The sequence below is a fragment of the Nuphar pumila genome, chromosome 3 (assembly GCF_984573655.1).
Source record: "Nuphar pumila chromosome 3, dmNupPumi1.hap1.1, whole genome shotgun sequence".
NCBI classification, from domain to species: Eukaryota; Viridiplantae; Streptophyta; class Magnoliopsida; order Nymphaeales; family Nymphaeaceae; genus Nuphar; species Nuphar pumila.
In genome coordinates, this window is record NC_143251.1 from 75,802,595 (window position 1) to 75,820,809 (window position 18,215).

Sequence of the window (18,215 nt, forward strand, 5' to 3'; positions counted from 1 at the left end):
TTCAAAAATCTAGTGTTCGTGCTGGTAAATTTCCAAAACCTAGTGCTCGTACTGGTAACCATTTAAAATCCAGCGCTCGTACTGGTAACCTTTTAAAATCCAGTGCTCGTACTGGTAACCTTCCAAAATCCAGCGCTCGTACTGGTAATCTTCCAAAACCCGGTATTCGTACTGGTAATTTTTTTTTAAAACATAATGCTGGTATTGGCACATTTTCAAAATCCGGTGTTTGCACTGGTACACTTTAAAATTCAGTGTCCACTAATTTAGTTTGCCTTTGGGATTCGAGTTCCGACTCGAATCTTCTTTCCTTCTGGTTAACCTAGTTTTCCTTCAGAATTCGAGTTCCGACTCGAATTTCCTTCCACACCGGTTTAAGTTTGCCTTTGGGATTCGAGTTCCGACTCGAATCTTCTTTCCTTCTGGTTAACCTAGTTTTCCTTTGAGATTCGAGTTCCGACTCGAATTTCCTTTCCTTCCAACCGGTCTAGTTTTCCTTTGGGATTTGAGTTCCAACTCGAATCTTCTTTCCTTCTGGTTAACCTAGTTTTCCTTTGAGATTCGAGTTCCGACTCGAATTTCCTTTCCTTCCGACCGGTCTAGTTTTCGTTTGGGATTTGAGTTCCGACTTGAATCTTCTTTCCTTCTGGTTAACCTAGTTTTCCTTTGAGATTCGAGTTCCGACTCGAATTTCCTTTCCTTCTAACCGGTTTAGTTTTCCTTCGAGATTCGAGTTCCGACTCAAATCTTCTTTCCTTCTAGTTGATCCAGTTTGCCTTTGGGATTTGGGTTCCGACTCGAATTTCTTCTCCTTCCACGATGGATCTAGTTTTCCTTCAAAGATTCGGGTTCCGATTCGAGTTTTCCTTTCCTTCAGAGTTGGTCTAAAAGATTCGAGTTTCGACTCGAATTCTCTTTCAAAATCCAATTCATCTAGTTTTCCTTGAAGAGTTGAATTCTGATTCGAATCTTCCCTCAAAAACCCAGTTTAGCACCTGGTCCATTCAAAGCTCACAAGTTGGAATCATTCCTTCTTAAACTATGATCCTTAGGTTAAATCCCTATGGAATAGATAGTTCGTAGGTCGAATCCCTATAGAACCCATGTCATTCTCAGTAAACCAATTCACAATTTCGATTTTTTTTAGCCAAATTCCAAAATTCCCAATTTCCAATTTCCAATTTCCAATTTCCAATTTCCAATTTCCAATTTCCAATTTCCAATTTCCAATTTCCAATTTCCAATTTCCAATTTCCAATTTCCAATTTCCAATTTCCAATTTCCAAATATCAATTTCCAAATTTCCAATTTCCAAATTTCCAATTTCCAATTTCCAATTTCCAATTTCCAATTTCAAATATCAAATTTCAAAAATCCAATTTCCAAATTTCGACCTTTTGGTCACCTAATACCCAATTCCAAAAAATTTTCTCTTGCGAGAGACCCTTTTTATAGGGAGAGTTCGAGGGAGCTCGCTTTTTTTTCGCATGCTATCCAATTCGTTCACTTAGCCCCTTTTCAGGGAGAGTTTGAAGGGACTCGTGTCTTTGTGAACCGTTTGCAAAACAAAATTCCAAATTTCATACAAGGAACCCTTTTTATAGGGAGAGACTCGACGGAGACTTGCTTTCCTTGTGGCCCCCCAAATTTCAGACTAGGCCATTTCATCATGAAGGACCCTCTTTTCAGGGAGAGTGTGATGAACTCGTTCCTCCATGACCAATTTACCAACCTCACCAATTTCGGCCCCCTTTCCATAAGAGAAGCCTAATGTTAGGAAGTTTTGACGAAAGCTTAATTTCTCTTAGAAAGTTCGTTTTGCAAACACCTCCTCTTCAGGGAAGAGAGGAGTAATTCCCAATTCCAATTTCTGAATCTTCTCCTTTGGGGAAAGGAGAAGAGAATTTTTGTCATGGATGTGTTGCGTTATGCTTCAAATGCTCGCTTTCACAAAAGGACTTCAAGAAAATTTTTGCCAATTTGTCATTAAATATTTGTTGATTTCAAAAATCTTTATTGCACAAAATTATTACCTCAGAATACCCTCAGTATTATTTCCGAAAGGACAATGCTTTCACGAAAAAGGATTCAAAGTTCAAAATCTTTTTATTGGCCAACCAAAAGGATGAAGAATAAATCCGCGATATGGCCAGCAAAGAGAATTCAATGTTGTTGCAAAGCCATGAGTGATTGATATTGATCGCAGTCAATGACACATTTTTAAAGACCATTCTTGAAGAATAAAGCAGTCGAAATATCCTGGGTGATACAGAAAAATCCACTCAATTTCCATATCTCCTCAATCACCTAAGCTGCAATTAAATATCTGCAATAGGGATCTCTCAATTGTCGTCAAGATGAAGGCGAATTAAGTGAGTCGACCCACGGGGCCAAAGAAGATTTGGATCATCTCCAAGATGACGGAGTTTGTGACGGATCCTTCCAGGGAAAGTTCAGATCACCGTCGAGATGAAGGCGAGTGTGATGAGCCTACCGACAAACCCTAAAAGATATTTAATTCCAGCTATCATCAAGAGATTCCCAACCAATGAGCCAATAACTATCAAGATAATCCCTGAGAGAAAAGAAGGATCAGAACATCTCTGAGATGAAGGAGTTTGTGACATACCCTTCCCAAGAAAAAAAGAGAGAAAAGTCAGGACATCTCCAAAATGAAGGATGATGTAATTCTCGAAAAATCCAAGAGAGCTCCAATCTGCTAAAAAAAAAAGAGTGCAGAAAGATCATCATGAGAAAAGAATCCCAGGATATCAGACTGCCAAATCTATCAAGAATGTTCTTTAATTTTGTGAAATTCTTTTATCAATATTCTTTCACCAATAGCTCTCGCAATATCAAGAATACTTTCTTTTCCGTCCATATCAAGGAAATTGATAGCTTCCTTGAAAGAAAGTCAATCGCAAGCAATTTGAATTCGAATCTTGATTCTATGGAGTTAAGCCCAGTCGGAGGTAATACTTCAGGTAGAAAAGAGGGAATACTTTCAAAACAAAGTGCATCATTTTCAATTATTTTGAATCAACAACAATTTTCAACATTTTGACAATATTTTCTAGCTATCCTGGCGTGAAGCGAGAGCTTGAGGTTCATCTTTGGCACATCCTGACATCAGTTGTTATCCCTTTTTAGGACTTGATAACGGGAGTTTTCAAGATTCCTTCCCTTCTTTGGTATAATCTGAGCGCACGGGCTCTCAGATTCGCACACTTCCCTGTGTCCCCACTGTCCTATCATAGACAGTCCAATTTCGGCTTGAGGTTAAGCCACCAATTTCAGCAAAAGGCAATTTCAAAAGTTAATTAGTCTCAGCAATGAGGCGCCCAAAATCAATCCCTTTTCAAACTTTAGGGACCCCAATTTCCTTCCTTTTGCAAAACCCCTATCGGATTCATTGTGCGTAAATCCGAAGGTTCCATCACGGTCTCTTCTTTCGAGGATTCCATCCATTTTTTGCCCAATCAGGTTAAGGGTATAAACCTGAGCCTCCTTTGATGAGGTATTCCATTTTCTACCCGATCAGGATAAGGGTATAAACCTGAGCCTCCTTTGATGAGGTATTCCATTTTCCGCCCAATCAGGTTAAGGGTATAAACCCGGGCCTCCTTTGATGAGGTATTCCATTTTCCCCCCAATCAGGTCAAGGGTACAAACCTGAGCCTCCTTTGATGAGGTATTCTATTTTCAACTCGGTCAGGTTAAGGGTTAAGCCTGAGCTTCGTTTCTATACAAGGTATTTTCTGTCCCATCCAGGTTAAGGGCAAAACCTGAATCTCATTTCTTTTTGAAGTAAAATTTTCTCCTTATTCTTCATTTCATATCTATCATCATCACTTGAACTAATTCTTTCATACCCAGTCAGATTCATCTAACTGGGGCATTTTTATGGTCCAAATTTGGTGTGTTTTCTTTGCCACTAAGCTCGGCTTTCAACCGACTTAGCAGCAAAGAGGGGCATCTGTAAACACCCCAAATTTTCACCCTCATCCAGTACTTACATTTCATGTGTCATTGCATATCATTGCATGTATTCTGCATATCATTCCATCGCATTGCATAGCATTGCATCTCATTTTCGAGATCCAGCACTCCTATTTCAAAACATTTAATCCAGATTTGAATTTTAAAGCTTTATTTCAAAATCAATTTCAAAACCTGGGTTTTTATTCAACACTCTGTCATTTTCCAACCCCAGGACTTTATATTTTGAAATATTTTCTCAAGGAAACAATCTGGATTCATTTCAAATTCAAATTTTAATCAATTTCAATTCACAGATGAGACCCATTGAGGTGGCGTCGCTTCTAAATTCCTCTAGTCATCAAATTTCTCAAATTTTTGAAAGTTTCAGTCCGATCAGGACTCTGTCTCAAAGTCCTAATCCAGTCAAGAGTCTCTTTTTAAGTCTGTTCTACTTCCATTTTCAGTCTTTTTCGATTATTTTCAAAATTTAGGTCATTTTACAGAGTCCAGTTAGTTCAGGACTCTATTTTAGAGTTCGGTCGAGTTAGGAGTCTAACCCTGACTGTGTTTTCTGACTTATTTCATCATTTCTTGATAAAATCTTTTGAAAATTCTTTCATTTGGCTTTTAAAATCTAAAATCTCAGATTCCTAAGAGTTCAGGACTCTAACTCGGAGTTCCAGTTCGCTTGAGACCCTATTTTCAAAGATCTTGAATTTCAAATGTCGATTTTAACCCTTTTTCAAAGCCATTTTCAGTGTTTATTTCAAAATTTCCAAAACTCGATGTGGGCCCACTCAGTTGGCACCATATCCAGAGGAGTTCTAACCTAGTTAGGACCCTATGCCATTTCAAAAATTCTAATTTTAAAATTTCTTTTGAAAATCCTTTTGAAAACTCCTTCAATTTCAAGTTTTAAAATCGCTTTTTGTAAAAACTCAAGTAGGGCCCACTTGGGGTGGTGCCATATTCGAGTCAGTCAGGGCTAGACTAGGGTTAGTTGATGTCTTGGTTAGTGTTAGAGGTTTAGAATAGTCAAAACCATTTTGAAAAACTCATTTTTGAAAGTTAGTTTTTAAAACTAGTGTTTTTAAAGGTTTTTAAAGGTGTTTTAAAAACCCAATGTGAGAAAATGCCAAGTGGCACCACATTTGGGGGATTCTTAGGTTTAGTTAGGGGTTAATTAGGGATTAATTAGGATAATTTAGGTCAAGGGCATATAGGTAACTCCACCCAAAAATCGCCCCCCCTTAGAGAGTCCAAAGTTTTCAAAATTGTTGATTTTTAACCTAAAAATTTATTATAAAAAGAGGCTATAGGGGGGACGATTTTCACTATTTACTTACCTCCTATTGGATTCTTGGAGCTTCTCTCTCCTCTCCAGCCCTTCCTCCATTGCTGCAACTCCAAGGTATGAATTCCTTTGCCTTTTTCATATTTTATTGAATGATTTTAATGTTTTAAACCTAGATCTAGGCTTAGATACCCCTCCTTATGGAAGATCAACCATGGTTTCACCTCAAGAACCATCAAGAATCAGCAAGAACAATCCAAGAAGGTGATCTAACCCTGTTTTGGCTGATTTACAGAGATTTTAATCCATTAGAATTGATTTTAATATGATTCTTTACATTATTAACCAATAAAATATATGATTTACCCTTTTTAATGGGTTAAATCTATGTTTTAAAGGTGATATCAAATTCCAGCCATTGATTCCCTGTTTTTATTTTATTTTCATGGTTTATTTATGTTTGTTTTACGTTCTATTGCGTAGAAATTAGTTTTATTTACTGTTTTATGGTTTATTTTATTTATTTACATTAGTTAATGCATGGTTTTTCAAGTTTCTTAAATTTCTGTGTGTTTTAGGTTTAGAACAGTAAAGATAATGTTATTTCGGATTGAAGTTCTCATTGTTTATTTCTGATTTTTTTATATGTGATGCATGCATGAGTTATTGAGTTACTGTAGAAAAATTAGAGGTTTTGAATCTCGGAAACCCTATCAAAAAAATCAGACATTAAATCGGGTTTTTAAAGCTTTAAAATCGAGGTTAAAATCAAGAAGGTAACTTGCTGTGATGATATTTCTCTCATATTATATCCGATTTTAGATATGTAAAGTGCTATGGATTCACATTGAATAGATATGTCTACTGTAAAATTTTCAGATTTTTTGATCACTGTTTAGTATTTGTCCTCTTTTAGAGAATCTGTTTTTAAATTTAAAGCTCGTTAGGGTTTACCAAAACCCTAATCAGACTTGTGTTAGTCATAAATCCCAAACCACAGATCCGATTTTAAATCTGTAAAAAGTGAGTACTGTTATTTTTCTGTCTACTATTCACCACTAAAATTTCAGAGATTCTTGTTTAGTATTGCTATTTATGTCTGTATTTTCAATCTGAAGTAGCCGTTTTAATCCCTGTTAAAAGTGATATATTTTAGCTCAGATTGCCGGAAGGGTTTCTCCCTAACCGGAGATGATTTTTCCGATCTGTAAATTGGGAAATCTTTTTTTTCCTTCCTAGTTAGTCTCTGTAAAATTTCATAAATTTCTATGGAGATTTGACCCCTGGTTCTGGTCTTGGACTGAGACTGGTTGGTGAATTAGGTCAAAAATAGCATATTTTTAGTGTTTAATGCAATTTTCGGATTAATTGAATGTCAAAAAATTATTTTTATAATTCCAATTCGACATTAGGGTTATAACAAGTGCAGGTATAAATTTTTATGGATTTTGGAATCCATTTGATGGCTGAATGAAGCAAATTGCAAAACCGGGTTCCTGAAAGATCCAAAAACACTGCTAAAATCACAGTTTTTGTGATATTATTGGATTTTCGTGCATAAGCATATATTTTTAGGGTTTAATCATGTTCATAATCATATTAGGATGCTTTAGGTTTAATTTGATGCTCATTTGATTTCATTTAGTGCATAAAACCTAAGTTTTTACCAAAATCTATTTCAAAAAACCCTGATTTCAAGGCCATAGTCTTGCTATCGGGGGCAATTTGGTCATTTGACCTAAATTTCGAAATCCCTAACCCTAACTTCATATTTTTAATCATGTCATAGCATATTTGGTTTTAGTTTATTCCATTCAAATTTCAAAACTTGCATTTTATCCAAATATCTTTCTAAAAAACCCTAATTTCAAGGCCATAGTCTTGTTATTAGGGGTATTTTGGTCATTTGGACCCCAATTTCGAAATTTCATATCTTATCTTCCTTATTTATTCCATTTTATTTCATACTTTATCATTTTGATTTAAGAGAATCATGGCAAAAAGACTTATATCTAGCAAAATCCAACAATTTCCTGATATTGTTGGATAAATCTAGAAAAGCCAACATATTTTCATTAACCAAGTTTTCTAGTTTTGCAGGTACATTGAAGACTTTATTTTTCGTGTATTTAAATTTCAATAGTGATGTAAATTAAATTAAACTTTGGAATAAGAATTTACATTTCCTGCTTAGCTTAGGCAGCATTGCATATAGTTTATTTTTTTTTAAATAATGTTAATGTGTGATGGATGATGATTCATGCATATTCAAACTCACTATGGTCTACACGAATGGCACATGCACTAGCTTTTATGAAGTTTATAAACTTGGTGGAATTTGTATTTATGGCCATAGTCAGAATATGAATGATACCCAGATTTATGATCTTCGCATTTGAAATTCCACTAGAGGGGGAGTGAATAGTGAAATATGATAATGATCCATAAAATAAAAATAATTAAGCAATAAGGCACAACACATAAAACACAGAAGTTATAATGGTTCGGTCAGTATCCAGACCTACATCCAGTCCCCAAGCAAACCACTTGAGATTTCCACTATAACATCCGAGTCACCGGATAAATAGTACAACACCATCTTCCCAAGAGGTCTTCTTCTCTCAACAGAGAAGGGGCACACCCTCTTCCCAAGAGGTCTTCTTCTCTCAACAGAGAAGGGCAACACCCTCTTTCACAGAGGTCTACTTCTTTAAACAAAGAAGGAATACAGTGAATAACAGAGTTACAATACTTCCTATAGAACCTTCAGAATGATATGAATGCACGAATGAAGGATTCTCAGAATGATCTGTTTGTCACTCAGAGGATACTCTTTGTCAAAGAGCTGGACTTGACTTTTTCTCTTTTCTTTCTTTTTCTTTTTCTCTTTCTTTTTCAAGGCTCTCTTTTCAAATCACGAATAGAAATTTTTCTCTTTGTAAGCTCACACGTCTATTCCATTCCATTGTTTGAATAGTTTATTTGAGTGTATTTATATAGCTTATAAAAAGTAGTCGTTACATTTTGGAATTGTAACTTTTTGAAATGTGAAATGTTATGTCATTTCAAAAACATCTTTTAGAGAAGTTCGAGAATGCCTTTTTCCATAAAGGTGAAATAGAGGGTACACTAGTCGTAATATTTTAGGTAATACATATTGTATGTAAAAAGTCTATTTCTTACAATAGTACATTGAACGTTGGGTTGTAGTTTTGTCTTTATTCTAATTAATGATTTGAGGTACATTAGTACTTCTTTACTTTAAATGAGTGTAAGTACTATGAGTGCTTTGAGATATTTATTTGTACATGGTCATGTCAAGTGTTTTCTTTATGTTGGGTTTTTCAAAGTCTCCAGACAGAATAAGGACCAAAAGGTCGACATTCTTTGAGAAGGATATTAACAGGGATTTGTTACAGAAGGCATTTAATGCTTTGTAGAGAGAATGATGACTTCGAGTAAGTCGACATTCTATGGTTATGAAAAAAGGTAACTAGAGTCCTTTCAAAAACATATTTTATTTGTTTTTCTTTTGTGTAGCCGATTTATGTTTTTGTCTTCTTCTTATATTAAAAAACATTTCTTTAAAGAGGGAAACTAAAGTCTTTTCAAAAACATATTATATTTGTTTTCTCCATGTAGTCGATGTTATGTTTTTGTCTTTTTCCTACATTCCTTTTTTTCATGTTGTCTTGTATATATTATAAGGTACAATTATTATATGACAAAATATCCTTTTTCATGAAAGGTTGTAAGAAGGTACAATTATTAGTTTTCAAAAAGGAGCTTTTTGAAACTATCGTATACTTTTATGATATAGTGTTTATGAATGAGTATGTAATATGCAATATGCAAGTTCCTGAAGGTTCTGTTACATATGACTCTAAAGAAGAAAAAAGTCTTCATCTTGAGGTAGCCGATCTCTTCATTTGAACTTTAGGAAAGCATGGCTCATCAAGCTTTTTCTTCAAGGAGTATGATTGCACCATAGTTGTACTTGAACAGGAAGTCTCCATCCTTATTGGGTGAGATATCCTTGCATCAAATACTCGTTAGATTTATGGCAAAACATATTCAGTCATAATATAACATTATTTCAAGAGAACATATTATCATATCATATAAAATCAAATGAGACAGTGTATCATATTTATGTGACATCAAAACCGAATTTCTCAACATTCTCCCCCTTTTTGATGATGACAAAATATGCTCCCCCTGTCAAAAAGACATTATGCATAGAAATAATAATATGATAAAAAATTTGAAATAATGTTTAAAGAGAATATTTCTCCAATAATGGAGACAGGTTTTCTCCCCCTTTGTCATGGACAAAAAGGAGGGATCAGAGTAAAAAAAATTATTACAGACCGAAAGTATAAAAGTAATTTAAAAGTTATTACAGACAAAAAATGAGTTTATCTCGAAGGTGGAGAAGGTGAATGTGGTTGGTTGGCATGATTCCGCTTGCGAGTCTGTTGCAACAGGGCTTGATTTTGAAGGATTTGATCCTGAGTTTGCTCGATATCCATCATAACAGAAAAGTAATTGAAGGAGGATATTGGATCTGCTTCATCAGAGCCGGGCATGTGCAGGGACCTTAGATTGAAGGTGGTACCATCGAGGACTTGAGAGGGACGGAGGATGACTTCGTTGTGAAGTGGTACTTGGAAGTATTTGAGAATGGGAGTTATGAAACACCCAAAAAGAAGAGGCTCAAATTTCTGATAACGAATAAAGAGGTCAAAAAGAATGGATGACCAATTTATCGGAAGAGACGAAAAGATTGCGTAGATAAGAAGAGAGATTTTTCGAGGAACTAATCCCTGGCGGGGACGCTTGGGATAGATGTTGTGTGGAAGAATCTGGGCAAATAGCTGAGCATGAGGTTGGAGATTCCTCATGTGCCACGGAAGTTGGTAGCAGTTGGTGCAGAGAAGTATTTTTTGAAGTACCGATCGGTCGATTGGTACTATGGTATTAAGGTCGGTACCGGTGGTAGGTAGGTTTAGAATTCTACCTAGGTCGGAAGCATCGAAAATCATCAGCTGTCCTCGGACTTTGCTGGTGATTGAGGTCTGTTCATGATCAGTAGAGAAGTTGGTATAAAACAGTCGGACTAGTTCGGGATAATAGGCAGCTGGGGATGAAGATCCTATTAGAGGTTTGAGTTCAGGGAGATAGGAGTCTAAGTCGAAGAGCATGAAGTCGTCAAAGTTGACCAATTTACCTTCATGAATGGGGCGAGAGCATAGTGAGTTGTAAGTGTGAAACAAATCTGGATACCTTAGATCGGCTGCTGTAATCACATTGTTGGAGGAAGAAGAGGCCATTGCAAGAGTTTGTAAAAAAAAGAACTAAGGAGAGCGAGTTTGAACCGAGAGAAAGTTTGTATAAGGATAGAAAAGTTCGAATGGAATGGTAAGAGATGAACCAATTGATTAAATAGAAAGAAGAAAATAATTGTTGATATGAAATGAATGACATTGGAAGTGAGTAATTTTTAGATTTTAGTCAAATAAGGAAATCCGTGAGTAGTAAGTTAAGAGACTTGTGAATGACAAATCAAATCAATGTTTGAGGATAGTGTATTATATTAGATTGAGGAGGACATAGTTATTGAAATATATAGATTTTACTATGGGTGAGTTTATCGACTAGTGAGAGAAGCCATTAATAGAGTATGGGGTGTCATGTTGAACCAAAAAAAAGAGTGATTGATCTTGAAAATAATGGCCTAATAAAACAAGCAACTTTTTACTCTATGTGGAGGGATTCTAAATTCGTGAATAAAAAGATGATATGGATATGTAGAGAAGAGAGAAAGGTGATAAAGGACAACATTTACTTGATTTAGATATGACATAAAGTAGAGTTAGAATAAATAAAGGTTTGCTTGAGACAAGACTTTAATGATTCTCGATTTTAGTGAGATATACAATAAGAGAGAGGCAAGGTCACGGATGGAAAGAAAAGTCATGATTGCTTATTTAATATAGAAATAGTTTTTATGGAAATAGGTCATAGGGTGATCATGTGATGTGTACTTTGAAAGATATGACATTTTAAAGAAAAGAGTGCCTTAAAAAAATGTTTCATGATTAATGTGTTTTCATATTTGTAATTTTTATGAGTATACGTAGATATGAGAAGGACACATTTTGACTTTCACTAGTGGTAAGAGAGATGATGAGACAAAAAGGAGAAAGAGTCAAAAGTATATAAGAATTGATAAATGATAGAGTAAAAATGAGAATAGACATGGAGAAGTCGGATTCAAAAATATATAATAAAAAATGTATTCGAGAGATGAAATAAGGAGACAGAATTATTTATGAGTGAAGAGTAATAATTGTGAGTTGTCATAGAGAGAAATGAGATGACATATATGGATTTTTGTGTAGGATAAAGAAGTAATAAAAAACATGATTGATGAAAGACATAATGTTATGATTGATATGAATTATTGTTTATAGTCTTAAAGAAACTCAATTTGAGGAAGTTCATAGTTATTAGAGAATAAGGTTAAGTTTTAAACAAGAATTGACAAGAATGGAGGCTCAATTTGTATATGAGAGAGATGATAATAGATAGTTTGTCGGGCTATGATATAACAAATGATATAGTAAAGTTTTACGTGAGATATAATAGAGTGTACGTAATCTATGATATAAATGATATAGTAAAAACAATTTACGTGAGAATATAGCAACTAGATCTTTTAGAAAAAGGTAAAAAGGACCAAAAAGAGTCATTCGATTCTAACTAATGAAAAGTATGAGTTCTCATAAACTAAGTAGAGAGGTGAAACAATTTATCTTAAGAAAAGTTTTCATAAAAGGACAAAAATAATAAAGGAGTTGAGTGATGTGAACATTATTATGATAGCTTTTAATATAATTAGTTTTTATGGATATGAGAGAAAGGAGATAGGACAAGGAGTCATAATGGATGTGTACTTGAAAGACGACAAGTTGAAAGACATAAAGAATGTGTCTTATAAGAATATGAAGAGCACGTGAATATGGAAACTTAGTTTGACTAACAAAAATCTATAAGAAGGAAAGCTATTTAAGATTTAAACAACACTTATAAGAGGTATTATAATAAGTGTGATTAATTTATAAGTCACTTAGTTTGCATATTCCTAGTTCTTTTCTAATTCGTGTGAAGTCTTCATGTTTTAATGGTTTAGTGAATATGTCTGCTAACTGTTGATTAGTGGGTATGAATTCTAGTTTAATTATGTTGTTTAAGACTTGTTCTCTTAAGAAGTGGTGTCTTATTTGAATGTGCTTAGTTCGTGAGTGTAAAATAGGATTCTTAGATAGGTTTATAGCACTCGTATTATCACAGAAAATAGTTGTATTTTCAAAATTTAAACCAAAATCTTTTAAAGTTTGTTTCATCCAGATGACTTGTGTACAGGCTAGGCTAGCAGCAATGTATTCGGCTTCAGTAGTTGATAAGGATACACAGTTTTGTTTCTTACTGAACCATGATACTAGTGAGTGTCCTAGCATGTGACATGTTCCACTTGTGCTTTTTCTGTCAGATTTACTTCCAGCAAAGTCAGCATCGCTGTATGAGATTAGATCAAATGTAGAGGATTTTGAATAGAATAATCCAAAATCAACTGTCTTTTAAATATCTCATTATTCTTTTTACAGCTTTAAGATGTGATTCTTTTGGATTTGACTGAAATCTAGCACACAAGCAAACACTAAACATTATATCTGGACGGCTAGCAGTTAAATAAAGAAGTGATCCTATCATACCTCGGTATACCTTTGTATCAACAGACTTACCATCTTCATCTTTGTCCAACACAGTGGTAGTGCTCATAGGAGTAGATTTTGAAGCAGTTGAGTTCATGTTGAACCTCTTCAGAAGTTCACGAGCATACTTAGATTGATTGATGAAAACTCCATCCTTGGTTTGCTTAATATGCAGTCCAAGAAAGTTGGTGAGTTCTCCCATCATACTCATTTCGAATTCCTTCTGCATGGACTTAGAAAAATCTTCACAGAGAGTGCTGTTAGAAGATCCAAAGATGATGTCGTCGACATAAATTTGAACAATTAGGGTATGATTATTCACTACTTTGACAAATAGTGTAGAATCTGCTTTGCCAACAGAAATGATAAGTTCCGCTAGTACTCTTGCGATCAGATTTGCTTCCTGCAAAATCTGCATCACTATATAAAACTAAATCAAAGAAGGATGATTTTGGGTAAAATAAACCAAAATCTGAAGTATCTTTCAAGTATTGAAGAATTTATTTTACTGCAGTTAAATGAGATTCTTTCAGATTAGCTTGAAATTTAGCACACATACAAACACTAAACATTATATCAGGTCTACTAGCAGTTAAGTATAATAGAGATCCGATCATACCTCTCTAGAGCTTAGTATCTACATTTTTACCATTTTCATCTTTGTCAAGAGAAATAGTTGTGCTCATAGGATTTCTTCTTGATTTCGATGAGTCCATCCCAAATCTCTTAAGAAGTTCTTTTGTATACTTAGCTTGGTTGATGAAGATTCCTTCTTCAGTTTGCTTTATTTGAAGTCCAAGGAAGTAGTTTAGTTCGCCCATCAAGCTCATTTCAAATTCTTCCTGCATAGCTTTAGAAAATTCATGCTTTTGGTGCTTGTTTGAGTCCGTACAAAGCTCTTTCAAAAATTTATAGACTTTTTTCTGGATATTTCTCATTTTCAAAGCCTTGAGGTTTCTCTACATAAACTTTTTCATTGATGTGTCCATTTAAGAATGCACTCTTAACATCAATTTGATATAACTTAAAATTCATGTAACTAGCAAAAGCAAACATCATTCGAATTGACTCCAATCGAGCCACTGGTGCATAGGTTTCATCAAAATCTATGCCTTCTTCTTGATTATAGCCTTGTGCTACTAGTCTTGCATTGTTTTGAATGACTTCGCCATATTCGTCCAGATTATTTCGGAAGACCCATCTTGTTCCAATTACCGGATGATCATTTGGTCTATCAACTAGATCCCATACATCATTCCTGGTAAATTGATTAAGTTCTTCATACATGGCCAAAAGCCAGAATTCATCATCACAAGCTTCATTGATATTCTTTGGTTCTATTTTAGATATGAATGCAATATTTGCAATATATTGCAATTGCCTTCTAGTTTGGACACCACTCTTTATTTCTCCAATAATTTGTTCATGTGGATGATTGAAAACTTCTTTCCAAACCGGTGGAAGAGGAACATTTTCTTGAGAAGTACTCTCTATCAAAGGTTCTCCTTGAAGTATGACTTCTTCTCCTTCGCTTAGAGTTATAACCTGCTCACAATTCTCATCAAATGCAACATGTAATGATTCTTCAATGGAAGATGTTCTTTTATTAAAAACACGATAAGCTTTACTTCTAGAAGAATATCCAAGAAATATTGCTTTATCTGATTTTGAATCAAACTTATCAAGATTATCTTTGGTATTTAACAAGAAGCATTTACTACCAAAAATTTTGAAATATGAGATCTTTGGTATACGATCATAATATAATTCAAAACATGTTTTATGTAAGATTTGTCCAATAAGAACACAGTTTAAAACATAACATGTTGTATTCACTGCTTCAGCCCAAGAGTATTTTGGTAAATTTTTATCTTGAAGCATGGTTCTAGCACATTTTTGCAAAGTTCTATTCTTTCTTTCAACAACTCCATTTTGTGGAGCCGCTCTAGGAAAAGCAAAGTTGTGAGATATACCATGTAAATCACAAAACTTTAGAAAAAATTCATTTTCAAATTCACCACCATGATCACTACGCATTTTAATAATGGATGTAGATTTTTCATTTGTAATTCTTCTACAAAGTTTAGAAAATTCAGAAAAAGCATCATTTTTACTTTTTAGAAAAATCACTCATGTAAATAGAGAATAATCATCTACTATAACAAAATCATACTTGATACCATTCAAACTTTGAAGTCTAGATGGTCTAAATAGATCTAAATGTAAAAGTTCAAGAGGACATTTTGTTGAAACTATATCTTTTGCTTTAAAAGAACTCTTGATTTGTTTACCCATTTGACAAGTATCACATAAGTGATCCTTCTTATATGGTATTCTAGGTAGCCCTCTAACAAGATCATTCTTGGATAACTTAGAAATTATTTTAAAGTTAACATGTCCAAGTCTCTTGTGCCATAATCATTGAATTTCATTTGAAGCAATAAGACATTTTTCATTAAAAGTGGGTAACTCATCTAGATAAAGTTCACATACATTGTTCATTCTTTTACCTTTAAAAATGATCTTTTTAGATTAAAAATAAAAAATTAAGTATAAATCATGTTCAAAAGAAATGAGAAAACCTTTATCACATAATTGACTAATGGATAATAAATTATGCATTAAACCATCTACTAAAAGAACATTTTCTATCAAGGGAAATTTTGGATTACCAATGTTATCAATATCGATTACTTTTCCCTTGTTATTGTCACCAAAGATGACGGTTCCTCCATCCTTACTTTGGAGGGTGGAAAATAATTCTGGCCTTCCAGGCATATGTTTGGAACAACCACTGTCCAAGATCCATTTGCTCCTTATTTTATATACCTACAAAAAAATTGGAAGACAAAGCATTTGACTCCTTTCTATTTTTGGGTCCATGAGAGTTAGTCTTAGGAACCCATATCCATTTGGTTTTTGGTTTCCTTTGATAATAAATATTCTTTCTAAAAAAAAATTTAGCATTTCTAGATTAATCATGTCTAGGCTTATAAGCATTATAAGTACCATGAATAGATGCATTTCTATTATAACTAGAAAATTGAGTTCTTTGAACAAATGGTTGAGAATTTTGTCTTTGATTCTTCACCACATAGTTTGGTCTATTTTGAATATCAAAGAAACTATATCCCAATCCGGTTTTGTTAACCGAGCATCTTTGAGAACCAAGAAGTCTTTCTAGATTCTCTTGTCCATTAGTGAATTTGGTCACTATAGAAAGAAGATCATTTGATTTTTCTTTTAGACTTGTTATTTCTTCTTGTAAGAGATTGGTTCTAATTCCAATTTCTTTTATCTCAAATGCTTGACAAGAGTTTTCCTTCTTGAGATCTTCTATCTCTTAAAGTAACACTTTGTTTTGAGAGTCAAGAGTTGAATTTTCAGTTTTTAACTCTTTGTTTTTAGAACTTAGACTGTTAAATTTAGCATATAAATCATTAAATGCTTCTAATAAATCATCATACTCAAATTGACTTACCGAGTCTTTTTGTGCTACAAAGTACATGTTGACGACTTCTTCATTAGATTCTTCATCGGAAGAGGAGTCACTATCATCCCAACATGCTTGAAATGCCTTTTTTTTCTTGAATTGGTCATTGGGCTTGATTTTGAGAAGAGGACAATCTTTCTTGATGTGTCCTGCCTTTTTGCAATTAAAGCACTTGACTTTATTAGGATTGGAAGAATCCGCTTTCTTTACCTTTCTTTGAAATCTTTCCTTTTTGATGAATCTTTTGAATTGCCTTGTAATGAGGGCAATATCTTCATCTTCATCTGAGTCTTCAGAGTCAGAGGTGGCTTTGAAAGCAAGAGATTTCTTCTTGGGTTATTCTTCTTGTCTATCTTGAAGTTGAACCTCATATGTGTAAACACCCCAAATTTTCCACACTCATTTCAGACAACCCTCCTCGTGCAATGACAACCCCGTTAGGTCAGTGTAGGAGTCAAACCCCGAGTCAATTTTAAAAAAAATCACCATTTTACCAACTTTTATTAGGAAAATTACTATTTTACCCCTAGGTCATCCCGGACCCTAGTTAGTCAGAGTCAACTAAGCTCATTGGTCAGTTAAGAACAGTTAGAATATCAGTCATCTCAAGCCCACCCGAGCTCGCAGTAAATAGACCATTTTCATTTCTCACCATTCCTGCCAAAATGGGGTCATTTCTTCAGAAATGAGCTCATTTCTCACTCAAATCCAAGCCAATTGTCTTCGAGTAAGTCATATTCTCACAGTCTAGCTTGAACTCACCAGGAATTCAAGCGCTCTAGTTTCAGTTCAAAACCATGTCCAAGTGTCTAGGAGCCCATTTTAACCCGTTTAAGCTCATTCAGCTAAAATTGAGTTGAGTCTGGTCAATTGAGCTAGTGTTTAAGCTTCGATTTTAGTTCATGTCAGTATTACTGACCTTTATTTTAGCTCAAACCCAGCTCAAATTCGTAATTCACTTCACTCCAGTGACCATTCCTTACCATTTCTCTAAAAATGACAATTTTTCTTGAAAATTTAGTCGGAAATGTTAGTTCAGTCAGTGCCTTGTCAGTCCAGTCGAGTTCTGAAACTCTAAAACCCATCTCAATTCAGTTCAATCCAGCTCAAACCCCAATTTTCAGTGTCACTCTGGCCCGATAGAACTCGAAAACCATTTCTTGAACCATTTTGCAAATTTTATCAATTATAACACTTTTTGAACTGGTAAAACTGCCAATTGGGGTCCAATATCCAAATTTCTTCATTCAGGGTTAGCATTTCACATAGCATTTCATGTCATTTCTCATAATTTCATATCATTTCTCAGCATTTCATAACATTTCATCACATTTCATTCCATTTTTGAAGTCCAGAACTCCAGTTTTATAAATTTCAATCCAGATTAAGTTTTAAAAGTTTTTAGAAATCAATTTCAAACCCTAAGTTTCTAAAATTGACATTTTTACCCCCAAGATTCTAAATTTGGAAATATTTTCTCGAGAAAAACAATATGAATTTATTTCAAACTTAAAATTTCAAATTTTACGCTGGATTTTCTTCGCAATGGTATTGAACTTCAAAATCCAAGCTCATTTCAAAAACTGCCAAAAATAGCTCATTTCGTTCAAGAAATTTTTTAAAAAGACTATTCTACCCCTAAGACTCTCAAAACAAATTTCAAATTTGA